Genomic DNA, 21,103 nt, shown 5'->3' with positions numbered 1-21,103 from the left:
TCTAGAATTCCTCCCACTTCTGCTCTGGCTAAACAAACTTGTCAGCCCTCGGGGGGAGCTGTGCCCCCAACTCATAATATACCGCCATCTAAACAACCTAAAACACCAGTTACTGAGTTGGGAGCAGGGCCCTCAAAACCACCCCCAAAGGCCCCATCGAGTAACAATCAAATTGCACAAGGGGACAATGGTAATAGCAGAATGACTCATAAAAAGATCCCACAAGTAGAGATTCCCCCAGAAGCTGTGCCCTACGTGGTGATCCTAACGGGAGTCCCGCAACTATCAGAGAACAAGAAGGAGGGATTCCCCGACCTTAAAAACAAAATTATCCATTGGTTAAGGTTGCATAGGCCGATAGCACCTAACATAGATGGGGACATAGTTCACGTTAGACGGATCAACTGGCTTGGGAGTAGAACTAAAGATATTGAGGGAGACCTAGTGGTGGTCAACTTTAGAGATCCTCGGGCAGTTGATTACATCCTAAACTGGCCACCTGGGAATGGTGAAACCTGTGTTATTCCACGGGCCTTAACTTATTTTTATCCCAGGTCAAAAGTTACTAACTCTAAACATACAAACAGACAACAAGGTTATAGGCCGCCCCTTATTCCGCCCTATATTAATAATCAATTTCAGTATGGCCATCAGCTGACTAGGGTGCCAGACCTACACTCCGCCTGGTCCATGGTCCCTCATAGACACATGCTTAACCAGGGCCCTAGTATGAATCATTTGATGCCCTTTACCCCGTTGGATACCTACAATCGGTTTTCCCAGTTGTCAGGACTGGAGGAATGCGATTGAAGGTGGGGGCAAGGGGGAGGGGGAAATGATAATGAACCCCTAGGGGCCGAGGATTCTCGTTCTCCCTGGGGTAGCACTGGTAAAGAAGAAGTTAGCCTAGTTGTTGACCATAGGGTGACCACCATTGTAACAACAGAGGATTCCAGGCCAGCTGGGTCCGTGATGAGTACGGCCGGCTGCTCTGCAACCCTCACCACACTAACCCAGGAGGGGGGGCGCCCTTCGACTAGGGTGGTTAATGAGAGGTTGCCTAAGGTGGGTTATACTTCTATGCCAGGAGGAAGAAGGGAAATAAACCTCCTTTCCTGGAATATTGCTGGGCTAAAGAGGAAGCTAGACATCCCGGAGTGGCACACACAAATTGAGCAGTTCGATGTCTGCCTGTTTCAGGAGACATGGAGTTTTGTCCCACTACATAAATCAGGGTATACCACCCACTGTGTGCCCGCAGTAAGCAAGGGAAAGGGCAGACCTTCGGGCGGCCTGATAGTCTGGATAAAAATAGATTTGGACTGGGTGGTTACAAGACACAGTGTGGAGTGTAATGATATACTCCACCTTTCGGCGAAAGGAGGGGAGGATGTTGTCAGGCTCGACCTTTTTAATGTTTATGCAAGAGGGACACAGGGTGACTCCCCCTCTTTGACCCTAACATCCTTGGACTTGACCTTAGCTAAATGCCCCTGCTCAGCTAAAATACTGGTGGGGGGTGATTTCAATTGTACATTTGAACCCCTTCTCGGAGACGACCCCTTAGGAATCGAAGAGGAGGATTCAAAATGGTCTATTCCATCCCTTTCCCTGCCCCCTGTTAGGAAATGGTCGTCCAGAGCTATACAAATCAATGCTCTGACAAGGGACCATAGATTAAGAGCCCTGAACGGCAGGACAATATCCGACCGGTCAGGGGCATGGACCTTCAATAGACTTTCGGGCCCGTCCAGAATCGACTACATCCTAATAGATGTTGGATTCTGGCCGGACCTGATTGATATGGAGGTCGTCCCAAGCCAGGATAGTGATCACAATCCCCTGTGTTGTAAGTTTCACTGGGGTGTGCTGGATGACAGGCGAGGGGTGGTCACCCTAAAAACAACTAAAGAAGTTATCCCATTTAATAACAATCGTAGGCTGAAATGGGATAAGGCTAAGCTCAATGAGGGTGATATAGGAAGTATTAAAGCATTGGTTGAGGGCTTGTCTTCTACCCTAGATGTATGGGTTGGTGAAAATTGGACCGTCAATCCCCAATACCCCACCCTTGACTCTGCCTATAAAATGACAATAGACCAAGTTGGTGAATTTTTCATCTCTAAGAGGAAAGGTAATAGGGCTCCTGCTATACCCTCTACTCTTAGTAAAGCATGGTATAACGACCAGTGTAAAAGCTTTAGGAAAAAATTGACAGAAGCTTTGCTTTCAGGGAACCCTCCATTGGTTAGAGCGGCCAGGAGGGACTACCAGAAAGCATTATCATTTGCCAAAAGGGAGTGGGAGGAACAGCATTGGTTGGATCTTTCCAATGCAGTGAGTGGCAGGAATCCAAACCTCTTTTGGGAATTGGTCAACAGATCAAGGCAGAGAAGATCGCAACCATTGGCTGATCATATAACTTGTCAGCAATGGTTTACTCATTTCGCATCCCTTTATGGAGACGCGGAAGAACTAACTAGCCCAGGGGTGACTAGTCAGGGAGAAGGGGCTCCCGCGGATAAAAGCGATCCTTTGTTCACAACGGGTGAAGTAGTTTTGGCGATTAGACACCTTACCCCTAAAAAAGCCGCTGGGCAGGATGGGATCCCTGGGGATCTATTGTTGGCGGATCCGGAGGTCTGGGCTAAATTAATCGCGATCATAATGAATCTGATCATGAGGGGACACCAGGTTCCAGACTCCTGGAAAGGGGCCGAGGTAGTTACGGTGTATAAGAAGGGGGCTAGAGATGACCCTGCAAACTACAGACCCATTAGTCTGATAGATATAATACAGAAAGTGGTCGGCAGGGTCATCATTTCAAGAGTAGGAGACTGGATAGAGGAGGCTAGTATCCTCTCCCATTTACAAGCGGGGTTCAGAAGGAGGGTAGGTACGATGGACCAGGTCTTTCGTCTGTTCGCCATATATTGGAAGGCGGTTGTTATTATGAAGGGTAGTTTGTATATGGCGTTCATTGATCTTAAAACCGCATTCGACCTGGTCCCTCGCACAAAACTTTGGGGAATTCTAAGAGAGATGGGTATTCCCAGTGGACTTCTGAGCCTAATTGTTAAGTTACACGAGGGGAACTATGCAAGGGTGAGATGGGGATCCCAGGGTCAACTTACAGATAGGATCCCTGTGCGGAGAGGAGTGCGTCAGGGATGTGTCATGGCTCCGACTCTCTTCTCCCTATTCGTAAATGGAGTGGTGGACCATCTAATGGGGGAGGAGTCGGATGCCCCATCCCTGGCGGGGGAGAGAATCCCCACACTCCTCTTCGCCGACGACACCCTATTAATTTCCAAATCCCCGGTGGGTTTGCAAAAACTCCTGGATCGGTTTAGCTCCTTCTGCACCAACAGAGGCTTAACTATCAACACATCGAAAACCAAATTGATGGCCTTTGCTCCCTCGAAAAGATTCAGAAATAATTTTGTGCTTAACAATGCCCCACTTGAACTGGTTGAGTCTTTTGACTACCTAGGTGTCCGAATTAACAGCCACATGACCTGGAAGGATCATTTGTCTAAAATGCTTCTAAACCATCAAAGAGTATCCGGGGTGACGCTGAAGGAGATACGTGAGTCAACCAGTAAACCGGTCTCACCAGCTATGACCATCTATGAGGGTCAGATCCTACCTGCAGCACTTTATGGCTCGGAGTTGTGGGGGTTTGAAGGGATTTCTGACTTGATGACGGCGGAAAACAATTTTTTTAGGAAAGTGGTAGCCCTTCCTACCTCCACCCCAATGATCCCATTAAGATTAGATCTGGGCAGGAAATCAGTAAAGGATTTGGTGAGGCTCCGTCCGTTGTTATTTTGGTCCCGATTACGAAGAACTGAAGAGCTGGCAAAGTATGCAGAAGGGCTAGATGAACTACTTGTACTGGACACCTGTAAAAAAATAGCGTGGTTAAATAACCTGAAGGAATTGGTTTTCACTTTGGGTCTCAGAGAGGCATGGGAGTTGCAATCACCACCTCCGAAAGAAGTCATAAAAAAACTATACTGGGACTGGGTACAGAACAACGTTATGAGGTATAGGAAATTGGGCTCTCTCACTGACCAATTTTTGTCTATTAAGTGTACGCGCAAAATGGAACCCTTTCTAGATTTAATAACTAAACCACTGGATCGAGCGCTGTACCTAAAATTGCGATATGGGACGCTCCCGGTGTATGAGTTTACGGGTAAATGGAAGAATACAGATGCTAGCTCGCAGGGTTGCCCGGGTTGTGCGGCCCCTAAGGAATCGGTGGCTCACCTGTTCTTCGCGTGCCCTTCTTACAAAGGGGCACGGAAATTCTGGTTGAAACCTGTCTGTAGGGAACTAGGACTGAGGTGCCATAGCCAGGCATTACGTGTCCTCTCTACAGACTCTTCATCTGCCAGTATGATCTGTGGGGTGGCTAAATTCCTAGGAAATGCGTGGAGGACACGTTGCCGTTTGTTGAAACTCCAAACCGGAAAGTCCACTAGCTAAGGATGATTTTTCTGCTAGTAAACTGTGAATGTTGTGTCATTGCTTTTACTGTATTATATAATCTTTTATCAGAAGTGAAATGTTTATATATTGTGTTCTTTTATGGTGAAAATTTGCCGAATAAAGATTTATTCAGTCAGTAAAATATCTGTAGAGGCAATTCAAAATATATAACATGGTGTTAAGAATATAGTTAGCGTTTTTTTGCCCAGTTTTAGACAAATTACAATTATACTTACATTTTTCAGAAGGGTACTCTTGTCTTTTGGTATAGTTGATGTTGGATCTTTCAAATGATCTATAGGGAAGATGTAAAAAGCAAGATATGTTGCTTCGAAATGTGCAATAATAAAATTGGCTGTTTCATAACAAACACATCTATACTTACATGTGTAAATAGTGTAGTTTTATCCTTTTTGGTGTAGAAATAGGACAATCTCAGTATATCTGTAAATATAATGTTTTTAAAAATTAAATACTCTTGTAAATTAGTGTTTAAAAACAGCAGTTGGTGTATAACAGAGCATTATTATATACTTACTATCTGATTTTGCACGTGAAGAAATATGACCATGTAATAGGAATTGTGTTGGAGTAGTTTCTATCAGAAATGTAGGAAGAGATGAAAATAAAATAAGTGTAAGACTTAGGAGATGTAAGGAAAATAGTGCACTTCTAATTTAGATTTCTAAAAAATGCAGTGTTACTTACTTGATTAATTAGCTAGTGAGCTGGATCTTTAAAGATGTGTATTCTGCAACAAAATCTTCAGAGTGTTGGCATCTACTTTCCAGAGAGGTAGCAGCAACAAATGGTAGAATGCATGTATCCCTTTTATAGTATATGTATTATGTGTGCTTTGATTTGATTGGTTGTAGGATGTAAGGAAGCATTGTATAAGCTAGTTTGAATTTTTTTAAGTTAATTGGAGTGTTTGTTGATGTGAGAATGGTGGTATGTGGTGATTCCCGCATTAAAGCAGGTTCGTTTTTAAATGAAATATATTTTTATGTGAAAATAAGTAATGAAAATGTTTGTTAAATGCAAAGAATATGTAGAAAATGATAAAATGCATGTAATAGAATGTATAGCAAATGTTGTTTAATAGTAATTTTATGTAAGTAACAGGTATTATATGTGAAATGTATTTTGTATAGAGAAATGACTTTTATTGATGATTAAGATGGTATTTTAGAAATGAAAGTGTACAAACATGAACTCGATATTTTTTTTTTTTACGATATTTTGGTAGTCTATATTTTTGTAGTCGATATTTTTGTAGTGTTAGGGCTAATTTCATGTCCAACGATATATTTGTAGTCGATATTTATTGAAGCGATATTTATGTATTCGATATAGTTAGTACTCAATATTTTTTACTCAATATTTTTGTAATTTGTGTAATAAGTATAGAAAGTCGATATTTTTGTCGTCGATAATTTTTCAACGATATTTTGGTAAGTCGATAATGTGACCGTCGATAATATTTCAGTGATCCCGATAAAACATTACCTTAAAGTAAAAGAAAGAAAGGAGAGAAAGAAAATATAGTCCTGATATATTAATGTGAAAAATTGAAGCGAAGGTTCATAACATTAAACATTGTGAGCATTAAAAGTAAGCATTAGAAATATTAAAACAACATATAAATATAAATAAAATCAAGATACATTTCTGAGAGGTTTGGAAACCTCTTCAGGAACAATAGCAACTCATTTACTATGATAACTTGATATATCAAGAAACAATTTTGAAGGTGACCATATACGTTCTTTTTGAAAGCTAAGCAAATCGGATAAATATAGGCTCTATCCAAAAGATGATTAAAACATACAGGGTACATGTATGCTGTATAGGGAACGTATATTGTTTTGACAATGTAAAGCTTTCTGTTGCAAAGCTGCAGCTATCAAGGTGTCTTATAGACAAGGTGAATAAGTGAGTTGAAACCAAATTGTGTCGAGGGTTCCTAAAAATATATATGCACAGAATATGGAATGTTAACTTCAAAAATCCTAGTGGTCCGATCCAAGATTTGCAACCATAAAGCATGAATATGATGATATAGGAACAGCATATGCAACAAATCACAATAAAGTGCATTGCAGGACAGCGATTGTCCTGTGTGGACTTTCATTTTATGCAATAATAAATAATCTGTTGTAAATAAAAAACATTGTTTGGGTAAATTTTGCTGATCTATGTATGTAATTTAGACCAGAAATTATCCCAATATTGGGCAGACCATTTTACTTTTAAATCATTCTCCAATTGCAATTCAAAATTAGAATAGGTGGACAAAAAGACAAGGGGCCATATGTATCATTCCTAATTGCAATCGCAAACGCTGAAATTCGCAGAATTTCGGCGTCTGCAATCGCAATTAGGTTTAATGGGATGTATGAAAACAAAACTGCCTCGCAAAATAAGGAAGCGCAAAATTTGCTATTCCTTATTTTGCGATTGCATTTAAGGAATCGCAAATTGCTATTCCTTAAATGCAATGTAAGAAGCACAGAAAAAGTGAAATTTGACCTTAAGGAATCGTAAATTACCAACAACTTCAAGTTGGTGGTAATTTGTGATTTCTTTGAAAAATTCATTTTTTTGCATTTTTCAAAGTGCCATGTGGCATTTTTCAAAGTGCCATGTGGCACACATACATGCCCTTAGGGCATGTATATGTGCCACATTTGCACACATGCACATTTCAGGGGTGCAACAGGGTATCCTTTTGACACCTTGGCACCCTTGAAAATGCATTCTCAATTTGCTATTCTCTAATTGAGAATCGCAAATTGAGAATGTCTTCCCATTCATTCCTATGGGCCTCTAGGCCCATAGGAATGAATGGGGAGGTATTCCTTAATTGCGACTTGCTAATTTGCGATTCGCAATTAGGAAGTATGTAGGATTCGCAACATTTTTTGCAAATCCTACATACATAGCATTTTGCGATTCTCAAATAGTGATTCTCTATTTAGAATCGCAAAACCTACGTTTCATACATATGGCCCAAGGTGATTGTAAGTAAAAGCGGGCTTAGAATTATGTGTTAGCAAAGTAAATAATAGTACTTGGTACTCAGATGACATATTATCTTTATGTAATAGTAACTTAGACTCTTGAATGTGCTGAGTTAATTCTGTGTATTCATGAAGAAATGTCTGGGTTAGGTAAAAAAGATTCTGGGATGAAGGCTTTCCTGAAAATAAAGTATTCTTCTTTGGGCGCCTATTTGAAGAAGAAGGTGAAGATTTGACTGACATTTGAGATGTAGGAATTACTACAGGTGGGGCTGATCTACTAGAAGAACCTGTACTTTGGCAGAGGATACTGTAGATTTATTGCTTGAAGATGACAAGAAGTTGAGCCATTGTGAGTAGGCAGATGAACAGATATGATGTAGCTTCCAATGACATATTCTCCCCATAAAATAAGTAACCAAGTGAACTTGAGTGCAAATACTCCACTGGTGTGATATTGTGCAGGGAGAAAATAGTATTGCATAATCTATAACAGCCTTTCTGAAGAAAATAAAATGGTGGTCATGGCAAAATAACATTATAGAAAAGGCAAATTTCTCACACAAAGATGCTAAAATGGCTTAAGGATTTATGAGGAGAATTGTAGATGAGCTGGGGTGATATAGCAAAGAGCATCCTTATGAGGGATTTTGAACATTCCCTGGCCTTTTTTAGCACACCAACAAAGTAACGAAATGGTGGCCGTTAGTAAGAAAAATGATGCATAGTGTTGAAATTGCCTAAAGCAACAAAATGTTAGCATAAATGAAGAGTTTTTTGCTCACCTGACGATCCAGGGTATTTGTTAAGGTAAAAGTCAAGTAATATATAGCGTTCACGAACTGTGAAGAACGCACAATGCACAAAATAGCATCTGTTAAGAACAAAGGCAATTCCCTGCTCTGAAAGTACCAATAAAGCAACAAGGTATCTAGTGGATAGAGAAATTCACTTGCCCCAGTAGGAGAGTGCCTCTTTTTTTTAGCATGTTAGCCACCACTTTTTTCTGAAAATTGATGTCCCCTGTGTCAGATCTCCTTCCTGAAACTGTACCTTTTGTTTCTACAATTGTAACCCATTGAGCTCACCTATAAATCCCTAGTAAAAGGTACCCCTGGTACCAAAGGCCTGGTGGGCTGCAGCACAAATTGTGCCAGCCTAATAGACCCCTCGCCCAGCACATGCACACTGCCACTGCAGCCTGCGTGTCTTGGTACAGACAAAACTGAAGAGTCGACATGGCACACAGCCCTGAGTACCATGTTCACAGACACTGCACAAGATATAAGTAAGACACCTTTATGGCAGGCTTTAGCCCTAATGCAGTGTACACTATATCTCCTGTCAGGCCAAATCTGCACGAGCAGATATGCCCCTGCAATATCTATACTAAGTACATGGGCTGGACACTCATCATTAGGAGTTCCCCAGCTCGATGATGGCTTCATTGAAATATGGAATGTTTACTACCAAACATTTCACAATAATAAACCTGCACTGGTTCCAGTATCAGTTTTATTAAAAAGTGCACACAGAGGACACTTTAGAGGGTTCCCCTGAAGCTTACCAGTTCTTAGTGTGGTCACTGACTGGCGTGAGCCAGCCTGCTACCATCAGACAGTGTTCTGACCTCATGGGGTGAATGACTGCATACTCTAAGGCTGAGAAAAATGCCTTTCATGGGTGTAGGTGTTCACACCTCCCCCTGGTCAGGAAGAGCCATCTGTGGTGTGGAGCTTCAAAGGCCTTGTTGCCTTTGTAATGTGACCCAAGCCTCTCATGTTAGAGGGAGCAGGTCCCCTTTCTGTCCTCACCCCCTTTTTGGCATAAGGACATGTGGGGGAACTTAGAAAGGATGTGAAGTGTTCCCCCCCTGCCAACTCCACCCCTCAGGTGCTGGAGGCGAGGTGAAGTACACTTTTCAGTGCCCACCATCTTAAAGATGATGCGACTCATCCAATCTGGATCCTCAACATGCCACACACCCCCATGTGGGGCGGGAATTTAGAGGGTTAGTCACCCTTAAGATAAGTAGCCCATTTAAAGTTACCTAGCACTCCCTTTAAATGCCCCTAAATGTATTCACATCAGCAGAGAAGACTGCAGAGACCAATTGTCCTTGCCCAGCCCTACTGGCCTGTGTGTAGCCCTCGTTATCCTGCACCAAAAGACGAGTCTTCCTGTAGGTCATCAACCTCTAAAACCCTGGGAGGACTGACTGCCTTCAACAAAAATTGAGAACAGTGGACCTTTTCACCAAGCACAGATCTTCAAATTAACAACTTGGTGACCTGAAGGACGGCAAAGCCTGCCCCCTTGTTCCATCTCTGCACCCGACGCCTCTGGCCTAGTCCAAGTGGCCCACCAGTTCCAGGAAGGTTCCCCAGCTCTCCAGAGCCTAAGCCCACTGTGATCTGACCTCTCCTGGACTCCTGGACGCTCAAGACTACCCTCTTATAAGACTAACCACTTGCCCATACTACCACAAAAGAGACCATTAGTATTATCTACTATAGCCTCTGTAAAATCTCTGGGGATAGTCGCCAAGAAAAGCCAACACAATGAAGATTTCTGAACCTAGTAGCAATGTCGATTTTGATTATAGAAAGCACAGGCACAGACTCAGATATACCCCATCATGAACTACTCAAGATGGAATGGTTGATCATTTGCAGACAATTTTGCTGGCTTGCCACGCGCTCCTCTAGTTTGTGCCTGGTACATTTTGTCTTGGGCACTACCGCTTCCTGGTTGCATTTATGTATTATTTACGAATGATGTTCTGATGAACCCACATCAAATGGTGGCTGAGCTTGTAAAGTATTACAGGTTCTGTCATCTGTTGCTACTGCTGATGCACTTCTGCATGCCAGTGGCCCAAACCGGCCTATTGTTTGTTGTACTATCCACCAACAGCTTCTACTTACAGAACTATGGACTGCAGCACTGTGAGTTTGCATTTCAGGAGATGAGTAAAGGAGCACAGCTCTAAAATGTTCTATAGGTAACCCCTGCCATGAACTATGTGCTAGGGAAATGCCAGAGCCTAGCATTTGTGAAAAAGTATGTAATTCTGACATAAATACTGAGATATTGGGATGATACTGCTAAAATTGTAAAACCATCAAAATCCCCAAAGCCACTACAACATAAGGTCCTGAACTGGTCTGTAGACTATCCTACAATTAAATCAACAGCAGTTTTTTTTTCTACTGTCTGCAGCTTTTTTTCTTGTGGGAGACAAGGTACTACAGTTCAAATATTTAACTCCATGGGTCACCATGTAGGGTAACAATTAAAACGTTATTTGTCTATCCTTCCCGCTCTGTCATCTCATTGTACCAATTCTCTCTTCACACATGGAAAAAATGGTAAAAGATGCTGTTGGAAGAGGTCATCAGGTTGCGCATATCACAAACACAATTATCTCTCACCCATCCTGGCTGGTTAAAATACCAATTGACAAATTTCTGAAATGTTTCTGATGGCTTTTTATGAAAATAATAGATAATCTAGAATAATATCTTTTCTGATACTTTTTAAGTTTTGATAGGCCAGTGAGTCTCTCAGTGGCAGATCATCTGTGCATTGACATTATGAAAGTGCAGTATGCAGCCCTAAAGGAAACAGGGTTTTAATCACATACCTTTTTCACAGACATTCAGCCAATCCCAGACTATCCGGATACTGAAAGAGTAGAGAGGGTGATAATACTTGGAAAATACACCCAATACATTCCCTTGATGACCACCCCACCTTACTTGATGCAGTGAAAAAACCCATAGATCTTAAGGTGGTAAAACTACCATCCTCAACAGCAGCAGCATAGTCACCTAATGCAGTCAAACAATTGCTTGTGATGAGACACCCCATTGTAAAAGATCTGGACCAAGGACAAGTTAAACTTCTTCTCAAATGTCTAACTGGCACAACCAAAAAGGGCAACTTCTTTTTATATTTGTAATATACCTCCTTATCAAGACCTAATATTCATTGAGATAAGATTGACACTTTTACTCAGGAAGTTCATCTTTATCTGACACTTACCAATGCAGACAATTTAAAGCCTGTTGTGAGCTGTGCAATGTGCCACCTCAATCAATGAAGCGCTCCACTACCGTCCTTTTTATAAAACATACTATCTATGTAGTCAAAATCACACTATCACACTTTCATACTACCACTACAGAGACTGCTAAGGTGAAATAATGATGAACCTCATCAGATAGCCAACTACCCCCAACTGCAAAGAACTTCTCAGTTGTGCAGACTCTCTCAACAATCCAGTATTAGCTGTAGCCTCTGTTTGCTGGATGGTATGGTCCTCTGACACATCTGTAAAAACTGTCCCAGTGCCCGCTCCACCTGAATGTCTCAGACATCCTCATTTTACCGGTAAGTGTTAGGTGGCCAGCCTCACCTTCTGGCAGCCCCACCCATGTAGTGATCTTAACATGCAGCATTGCTCATAGCACTGCTACTGTTTACTGGGCACAGCCTTTTCTGTCTATGCTGGTCTGTCACTCCCTGCTCTTGATAGGTGCAAAACTATCACAAGCATTTGTCCCACCAAGAACAGTTAGGCAGCTCTTCCTTTCCCTGACACCAGAGAGCTCACGTAGCTACTGCAGTCTTGGCTCACTGCACACTAGCAACCCCTAAAAGGGAACCTAAACATTTTCCAATGTGATGAGTTTCTTGGAAGATCAATCAGAGAAGATATATGATATTAGTTTTTTGTTTCTCTCCTTGTCCTACATATCTTACCTAACCTTGGGCAGTGAACTCTGCTCCCCTCTGCTTGTGAAATTTGCAGAGTTTCCTGCAATTTTTTTCCTCGCTTGCATTCACAAATGACAAGTTGGCGAGCGCAAGTGAGGAAAATCACCTCCTGGCGAGATTTTTCCTCGTTCGCGATGACCAACATCAAGTTGGCGAGCATGGAAAATAAATCTCCCGCCGAGATTTCTCCACAGGTGGGTCAGGTTTCTCATTGCGAGTGGTCGCGTATATTCACAACAGCTCGTGTTAAGAAACTGCACGTCCGCATTGAGAAAGCTGACGCTCAAGTAAAAATCTACTGCCGCTGGCGCATGGGGTCCGCTGCCCCCCTTCTTAAAAAAAATGAGAAAAAAAACCGGCATGGCACTGAGTGCCCGTCCCCTCGCTGTAGCACTATGCAAACGCGCCCTATGCTTCATTTAGTTATTTATTGAGCAGTCTTCTTTCTAATGCAAGAGAAATGAATTGCCACAATTGCAATACTTGTCATAAAGTAAAGTGCGTACAGTAAAAGGAGTATTATGAAATAATACTGTAAAAGCATTTATATGGTTTCTAAGCCATAAGATACTTAAAATGGATAAAATACATACAACAATAAAATAATGACTAAGCAAACTCAACTGGTGTTTCTAAGATACGCCTACCCCAGTGTACCTAACCTAAGCCTAGCACAGGGAAGGAGTAGATGAGTTACAGTTTCTGCCAAGAATCTGAATCAATAATTCTCTATGGGTCTAATCTGCTCCGTACCTTGGGTATAGAATGAAGGAGGTCTTGTATCTCTCTCTCAGGACTCGATCTCCCAGCAACCCGCGAGGGTGTCAGGGAAACACTGGAGCTGGATTTCTCGGCAGGAGAAAAGACAGTGTCTCTCTCAGACCGTCAGCAGGGAGGGTCGGCTTCCTTCGGCACTTGCATCAGCGGGGCGTCGGGCAAATAGATAGCCGATCTGCCCCAAACCACCGTGCGTTGCTTAAGGCAGATGTTGGTATATTTATACCTGGAAGGTGCCGAGTTTGACATAAGTTTGGACATAAGATGTCACTAATTACTGGCAGTTCTTTCAGGACTCCAGATGTTCTAGGACAAATCAAAACAGAAGCAGGGGGAATTCCCGGGATGCTGGAGGCTTTGTTTGTTTAAGAACGCGTTGTGCTTTCTAGGAGTCTATGGGAGTAGCCTTGCCGTATTTGGACTGCATTGGCTATGACTTAATATGGATATGATTCTTATGCCTTTATAAGGATATGATTTGTTAAAACCACATAAGGGCATAAATCAGGAATGTCTTAATTAGGGTCCTAGATACATTCACAACACCCATTCCACGTATAAAGTCCATCATTACTAAATTCTAAGCAATACTAAACATATAACGATGCATGTGTTTTCCAGCCCACCCCAAAATACATAGTTAGCATTTAAAATGGTATATACGAAAAATGAGTATAATACTGTACGCTTTTAGTAAGCAGTGGTGTCATTCAGATAATGCATATGTTGTACATTTAGAATGTTGACTGAATGAATCACGAAATTTACATTTATGAAATGGTTCTTATAAGAGAAGGTCAAGACCATTTCATCACATATTTATACAAGACTGTACATGTGCTAGAGGCTAAGTCAAAATATTGTCTCTAGAGATTTTAAAATTAGAAATCTTGTTCTCTAAGAATAGTTCTTCTTTAAGCAGAGTATCATGTGCCAAAGAAAAAGTAAATATTTTGGGAACTAGGGAAAAATAATTTCGTTTCTGGGAAGAAAAATTGTTCCAATGTTTTTTAGAAGTTCTGTTTATCAAAACTGAAGGCCAAATTCAGAGTTCGGGGAAAGTTGTGTGCTCGCTATTTCAAAAGTTATCCTCGTTGTTAGGAGAGAACATTAATTCAGATAGGCTGGTAAAAAATTTGTCTAAGACAGTAGGTGAAAGTTGGGCAAAGTCCGAAAAAGTAGAAATAGTGCATATGTGCGAAGTTTTGCCATCATCGGTGTTCAGATCAGCAATGGTCATGGAAGGTTGTACCTGTGTGCTGCTTTCATCTCGTACCTCACCGCCACCTAATCGTAATGGTGAGGTCTCAAGGAATGCCTTCATCAGAATGGGTAGCCCCTGGGGACAACACGTTGCATGAGCCGTTACTGAACCAAGCAAAGTATCGACATCCATAAGTACCGCTGATGGGAGTGTGAGACAGACGTCTAACACGCATTCTTCTCCGCAAAGCAGGCATCGTAGAACAGGTAAGATGCAATCTTGCCAGATTGGTCTGAATGAAAGAAACCAGGTAGTATTCAGATCAGCCAAGGACTTTAGTGATCTGTTCTCGGTATTGCATTGCTAGGATCGTGTCTTCCATTGTAGCCTGAGTTTTGTCTGTGACTTGACTTGCCATATCGGAGCAGAAGGAACAAAAATAAGATTCCTGCTACGAGTCCCAAGATGAGAGGCAGGCCGCCGAACACAGAATGTACAAAATTCGGGAAGATGCCAAGAACTGCTTCAAAGGGTGCTAACAGTCCTGAAATTATTGTCTTAAATACATGTGAGATGCCACTGGTATCTGACATGTTTAAGATTTGCCTTAACCTTTCTACAAAATGTACGGGGCAATTTGTTAATAATAATGCATGTATCTCTGCTGCTGTCCTTGCAACTTGCAGATCATACGTTTCTCTAGACGAGGTTAAAGGCACAGTTGTTTGTAAAAGAATAGACTTCATTCTGCTTAAAGTATCAATTCAAATAGAAGAGATATTCAAAGAAGGCCATATTGCCGCCTCCATGTCTGGTTTGCTGTTTGGATACAATACTTGCATACAACAAGTAACGCTCACGAGATAGGCTTTTCCTGGCACCATGCCACAACAGCTGTGGTCACTTATTAGAACGTAGCTGCCGTTGGAAAGCTGTCTGAAAAAAGGCTCTATCTGTGTAGCTGGGGTGCCGTGCAGGTGACATGAAAGGTTATTTGATGAACCTTCGCAGGCTCCATGCAAGTTAATTCCTTGACACAGAAGTGAACCGCTTAGTGATTTTTTACAGTTGTTACCACTAAGAAATACCTCTTTCTGGCCCATGGATTATCTACTTATTGACCGGTCGTTCTGGCATTGTCAATGGTAATTTTTTGAGTTTTTCAATGCTCAGCACCGTATAGTCTGCCCCTCTTTGTCCCAAAGAGATTTGTTTATCAGTAAGGTTATAGATAGAAAATAATTACGTTGTGTTGATTAGACAATAGGACGTCATTGGAACTGGCCATGTTGTAACATTAGCATATCCTGTTCTATTATATCAATAGCAGATGATACAATGCTGTCCAGTGAATAAACTCTGGAGGACAGAATCGTTAACCCAGTGTCAACTACAGAAAGTGATTTTTCCAAATTAATACGATCAATTTCTCGTATTTTTTCTGCAGTTTCAATTTGTGTTATTTTATAAGCTTCATTGTAAGCTGCATATATACCGGTGTATATGAAACGTTTTTGGTGCTGTTTGCAAGGTCCTAGTAAGAAATCTTGCAAGTCAGCACCTTCTTTAAGTAAAGTTAAGTGTTGCTTAATTTCGGGTACTGTGGTTTTCTGTAGCCATTCAAGGCATAGTTTTCCTACACTATATGCTGTAATTATCCCTGGATGTTGTCTCTGGGAATATCTTGGGTCTGGCCTATTCTGTTTGAACCCCTGTAATTTGTTCAGGAACCTATCTTGACAGTTATTAGTGTCTGTGGGCCAGATCAACCATTTGTTCCAATCAGGATTTGTTCTATTTTGTTTTAAAATATGGGATACGTCTAACACCTCATTTGTAGTGTTTTTTCTATCAGGCATAGGCTTTGGTATAGACGGGTTGTTTAAATCTTTTATCTTGGCTAGACCAAGACAGGTTGTTTGTTGAATGGTGTCATTCAGGAATATTAATTGTTCTGGGATCATGCAGGCTCTGAATAATGATTCTAAACCTTGTACCTGCCATTCTTTTGTACCCCAGACAGTTTTTGTCTCAATGTTGTTTTTCCAAAATTCAAAACCAAAATGTAGACATTTTTTCATAACATTTTTCAGAATAAATCAGTTTAGTGTTTGTCAACATGTTTTTCATTCCTGAATTATTCATAATTTTAAAATAAAACATTTCTGGATCAGTGATATTAAACCCTGAGAAGTATGGGAATTTCTCATAAACTTGCCTTTGGCGGAGTTGGACAATGTTCCCATTGATTATAACTGAAAACATTTCTAGCATTAGCAGATTTATGCAAATAATGATGCCCAAAATGATTAAAGCAATACATTTCTTCATAATTTGATGAACCTTGTAAATAATCATGTTCTGTAAATTCTGCTGACATTTCTAAATCTGACATCATATTGTTAATATTTTCAAAGTCCCAATCATCAGAAAAAGTACAAGGTGTTACAAAGTCACTTAAAGAAATCTTAAACTGATGTGGATATTTCAAGAGTTCAACCGGGTCATAGATTTCATATTCAGTATTGTCCCATACTACACCACCAGGTATAGGAATGGCGGTGATGTTCACTGATGATAGTTCTCTTTTTTCAATGTGACAGGATCTGTAAGGTTTTAGGACCAAGTTGATGTTCTGACTTTCTGTGTCCATTGAACTGTATTTTCCATCAATCATTCTTCCCAAGCTTAAAACTAAGATGAGCCAGATCAGGAGGAAAAGTACACCTAACACAATCCACAGTTCAATACACAGTGAAATCAAATATGTTTCTCCAAGTTGATGAAAGAGTTCTGTAATTTTGTCTTTGAAAGTTTTGTTTGCTGGCTTGTCTTCATGTTCACTTGGATCATCAGAAAAGTCATCGAAATTGATGAAGAAGCCAGATACAGTTCTCTCAATTGTTTGGATGGCATCAGGATTGTTACTAATCTTTGTAGTTGCTTCTTCCTTTTTTCATATTAGCATAGTCCGAGGCTACATCATTGTAGACAGGCGTTTCTTGACGAACTGTTGCAATTTGGGTTTCAAGACGCACAAGTACCATGGCTTGGTTGCATACTCTTTTTTTATTCACTGCAGGTTTATCAAATGTGATCTGGGCCTAAACCCATCTATTCTTTTGCACTCCACACCACCCTAGGTCAGACAATGCTATATTCAAATCAGCCATGACCCTGTGCCACATGGGAACAGTCCTTAAGGCAGCCCCCTGGCCGGTGCTCCAACAGCTGGGCTTTCTCGAAGCTGTTATAAGAATTGAAAGAGGCGCAATACCAATTACCACCACCAGGTGGTAATTAGTGGCCGTGTGGGGAAGTCACTGCGTAGCGGTGTCAAAATTAGGCGAGGGTTAAAGGAGTGACCGTATTCCCAAAAACGCGTAAAGACCAGCGGGAGCGCTCGACGGACTGCCTCGCTCGGACCACACGCGCCTGACAGGATCTTACTGCTTGCAGAGTGCACAGCAGAAGAAACTGCAATAGGGAGAACGTGCTCGGGCAAGAGCCTGCTGCGCAGGTAATATGAAACAATACCAAGGCAATAATGCTAATAATATGCACAAGAAACCGCTATGCAAACAGCAACATTGTCAGATTAAGCCAAGAATGTAAGGAATGCACTTAACTGACGAGCAGTGAAGAAAGATGAAGCAGATGGGATGTCGCAATAATTTATACGATGGACTATGATATGATTGGACTATAGTTGCCTTGGAGACTACCCCTCTCATGGTTCATGGTTCATGGGTTGTGTAGTATTTTGTTTAGTGATTGTTGTGTTACGTTTTCTTTGAACTGCTAAGCAAATAAAGTGAGGAAAGATATGCGTAATCCTCACCTCCGTCCTGCCATAGAATTCATTAAACTTTTATTTGATCTGATTTCGAAACATAGATCATAAAAGTGTACATAAAAACAGTAAATCCTCTTTCTTTAGGCTATATGTGGGCTACATCTAGGTGATATTTGTGCTACATTTGGGCTTTTTTTCTCTGGTGGCCATCTTGGGAGACTTATTGTTATGAAGTTTCCTACTTTCCTCATTTACTGCAGTCTCCTCAGTACGAAGTGCTTTAATTTTTTTTACTTTGATTCCATCAAGAAGGCATTCAGATGTGTCACACATTTTCCATAAATTCTGAATGTTAGCACTCTAGTAGTTCATTAGATCACTGTAGTAAAGCTACTGCTCACCAGTGAGTTAACTGTCCACTGCTGGTATTGAAAGTTATTGTTTCAGTTTGCATGTCAGAATGTTCTAATGAAATAGAAGAGGATTTGAGATCTCACTTAAAACATGTCCTAATTGTTCTTTCTACACCACTAACCATAATTTCTATGACAAAATTAACCCCCTCATTTTGTTCCTTTTAAAATTAAATGTTTTAAGAATTACTGTTTTTTCCCAATCAAGATGGCTACATGTGTGCCATGATTATGTCTTAAGTAAGATTGTTAGGGCTCTAGTTGTTCTTTAGAACACTCTGGGAAGCTGCAGTAGAACACAAAGGCATCAACTGACAGGCTGTTCCTGTTTAAATATAACAGGAAGATATTTGAGAACACACTTGAAATGTCCTAATTTTTCTTTCTACAGCACTAACCATAATTTCTATGACAAAATGAACCCCATCATTTTGTTCCTTTTTAAATTAAATGTTTTAAAAGTTACCAGTTTATTCAAATCAAGATGGCTTCAGGGTGCCATAATTTTGTCATAAGTAAGACTGTTAGCACTCTAGTTGTTCTTTAGAACACTCTGGAAAGCTGCAGTAGAACACAAAGGCATCAACTGACAGGCTGCTCCAGTTGAAATATAACAGGAAGATATTTGAGATCTCACTTAAAACATGTCCTAATTGTTCTTTCTACACCACTAACCATAATTTCTTTGACAAAATGAGCGCCCTCATGTTGTTGCTTTTAAATTAAATGTTTTAAGAGTTACCAGTTTATTCCAATCAAGATGGCTTCAGGTGTGCCATACTTTTTTTTTAATCAAGGCTGTTAGCACTCTGGTTGTTTATTAGAACACTCTGGAAAGCTGCATTAGAACACAAAGGAATTAACTGACAGTCTCTGCCCTTGTTGGATGTACATGTTTTACGGAGAATATCAAACTTCATTCTCACTTGACTGAGAAAGATAATGTGCTTCTGGAGCACCTTCCAAAACTCTATGGGACAAGCATATGAAAATAGTTTTCCCTCAAACATGATACATGATATCCCGACAGAAAGTTTTTCACAGGGGGAAAATCACTTTAGAACACACCACTCTTCCTGAAATTAGTATGGTACTCTCAACAAATGAATTCTAATGTAACTAAAGTCTGTTATCACCATTTATAGTTCTCCTTTTGGTAACCCTCAAAATCTTAGATGCACTACAATGCATTTCAATGGGGTACTATCATGTATATTTCCCACAATGGCTACCAGCAATTCCAGGATAAAGGTCTGACAGCCAATCAGATCTCACGATGACATGTGTGGTTAGGCTCCGCCCAGATATTGATATTTCTTTCTTTTTCAAATTTCTCAGAACCTACTGACCAGATTTACACCATTTAACAAAAAAAGTTCTTTCTGAACTAAGTGCTACCTTTTTGCCAAATTTGGTGTAATTGCGTTCAGTAGTTTGGGCTGTAGCCGCAGCTAAAGTTTCCTATGGGAAATTGAATGAGGAAAACACGTTTTGGGACCCAACTTTTTTCTCGGGCCCGCTTGCTGAATCTCCCCGAAACTTTCAAGATAGGAGCGGACTGGAGTGGACCATAAGTTTTGAAAATTACGCGAAGATTCAACAGTTATTGGGAATAAAATGTTGCGATTTTCCTATGATAATTAGGTCCTAACTATAACTACGTACTATATGAAGCTTTATTGCTTGATTGTAAAAACCTTTGCAATACAAATATAAATACAGTATCAAGTATAAAGGAATACATATTAAAAGAATTCATGACAGTATTTCACATATAGCGAGACTTGCTTGCACTCAGCCCTCTCGAAATTACCTTTATCCTATTAATTAACATGTTTTGGTTACTAATATTTGCATTTCACAACATTTTTAGTATCTAGGGGAAACTTACCGATGTGCTTTTACTAACATTAACCCGAGTGTCATAAAATGCCGCCGAAAAAGCGGGATTGTAAAAACCTTTGCAATACAAATATAAATACACCGGGCCGGACTGGCTACCGGGCAGTTATGTGTGCTGCTGTGCTGGGGGCTAATTTCGTTGATGGGGACCTGCATGTGCAAAACGAAATTCGTTTTGCTTTTTTGATTTCAAATCGCACGCAGGTCCCCATCAATGAAATAAGCCCCCACCACAGAGAAATTAGCCCCTAGCTCGGCAGCACACACAACTGCCCGGTAGCCAGTCCGGCCCTGTAAATACAGTATCAAGTATAAAGGAATACATATTAAAAGAATTCATGACAGTCTTAAAACTTGTGGAAGGAGATAAGCAGATGATGACCATGGTCCTTATTGTCCTCCTCCTGCTGCAAAACATTGCATATTCACCTAAACAACTAATTACAATAAGCCTAGGAAGGAGGCGAGGGAATAAAATCACAATAAAGTGTTGAGGTTAAAAGATTACATATACCAGATTGTCCAGACAACTGGAACCTTAGCTAATTATTGGACCTAATCAATAGGATAGGATACATTATAATGAGCTAGAAAAGTTTGGATAAACTTAGGATAGTTTCACAAAAAAGTGCAAAGTACAGAGTGCTTAGATTAAAATAGCTTAAAATCTTAGCATATTGACACTAAATCTGAAATTTGTGCTAGGTCA

Source organism: Lissotriton vulgaris, chromosome 3_1 (assembly GCF_964263255.1).
Source record: "Lissotriton vulgaris chromosome 3_1, aLisVul1.2, whole genome shotgun sequence".
Lineage (NCBI taxonomy): Eukaryota > Metazoa > Chordata > Amphibia > Caudata > Salamandridae > Lissotriton > Lissotriton vulgaris.
Note: the sequence above shows the minus strand (reverse complement) of the source record.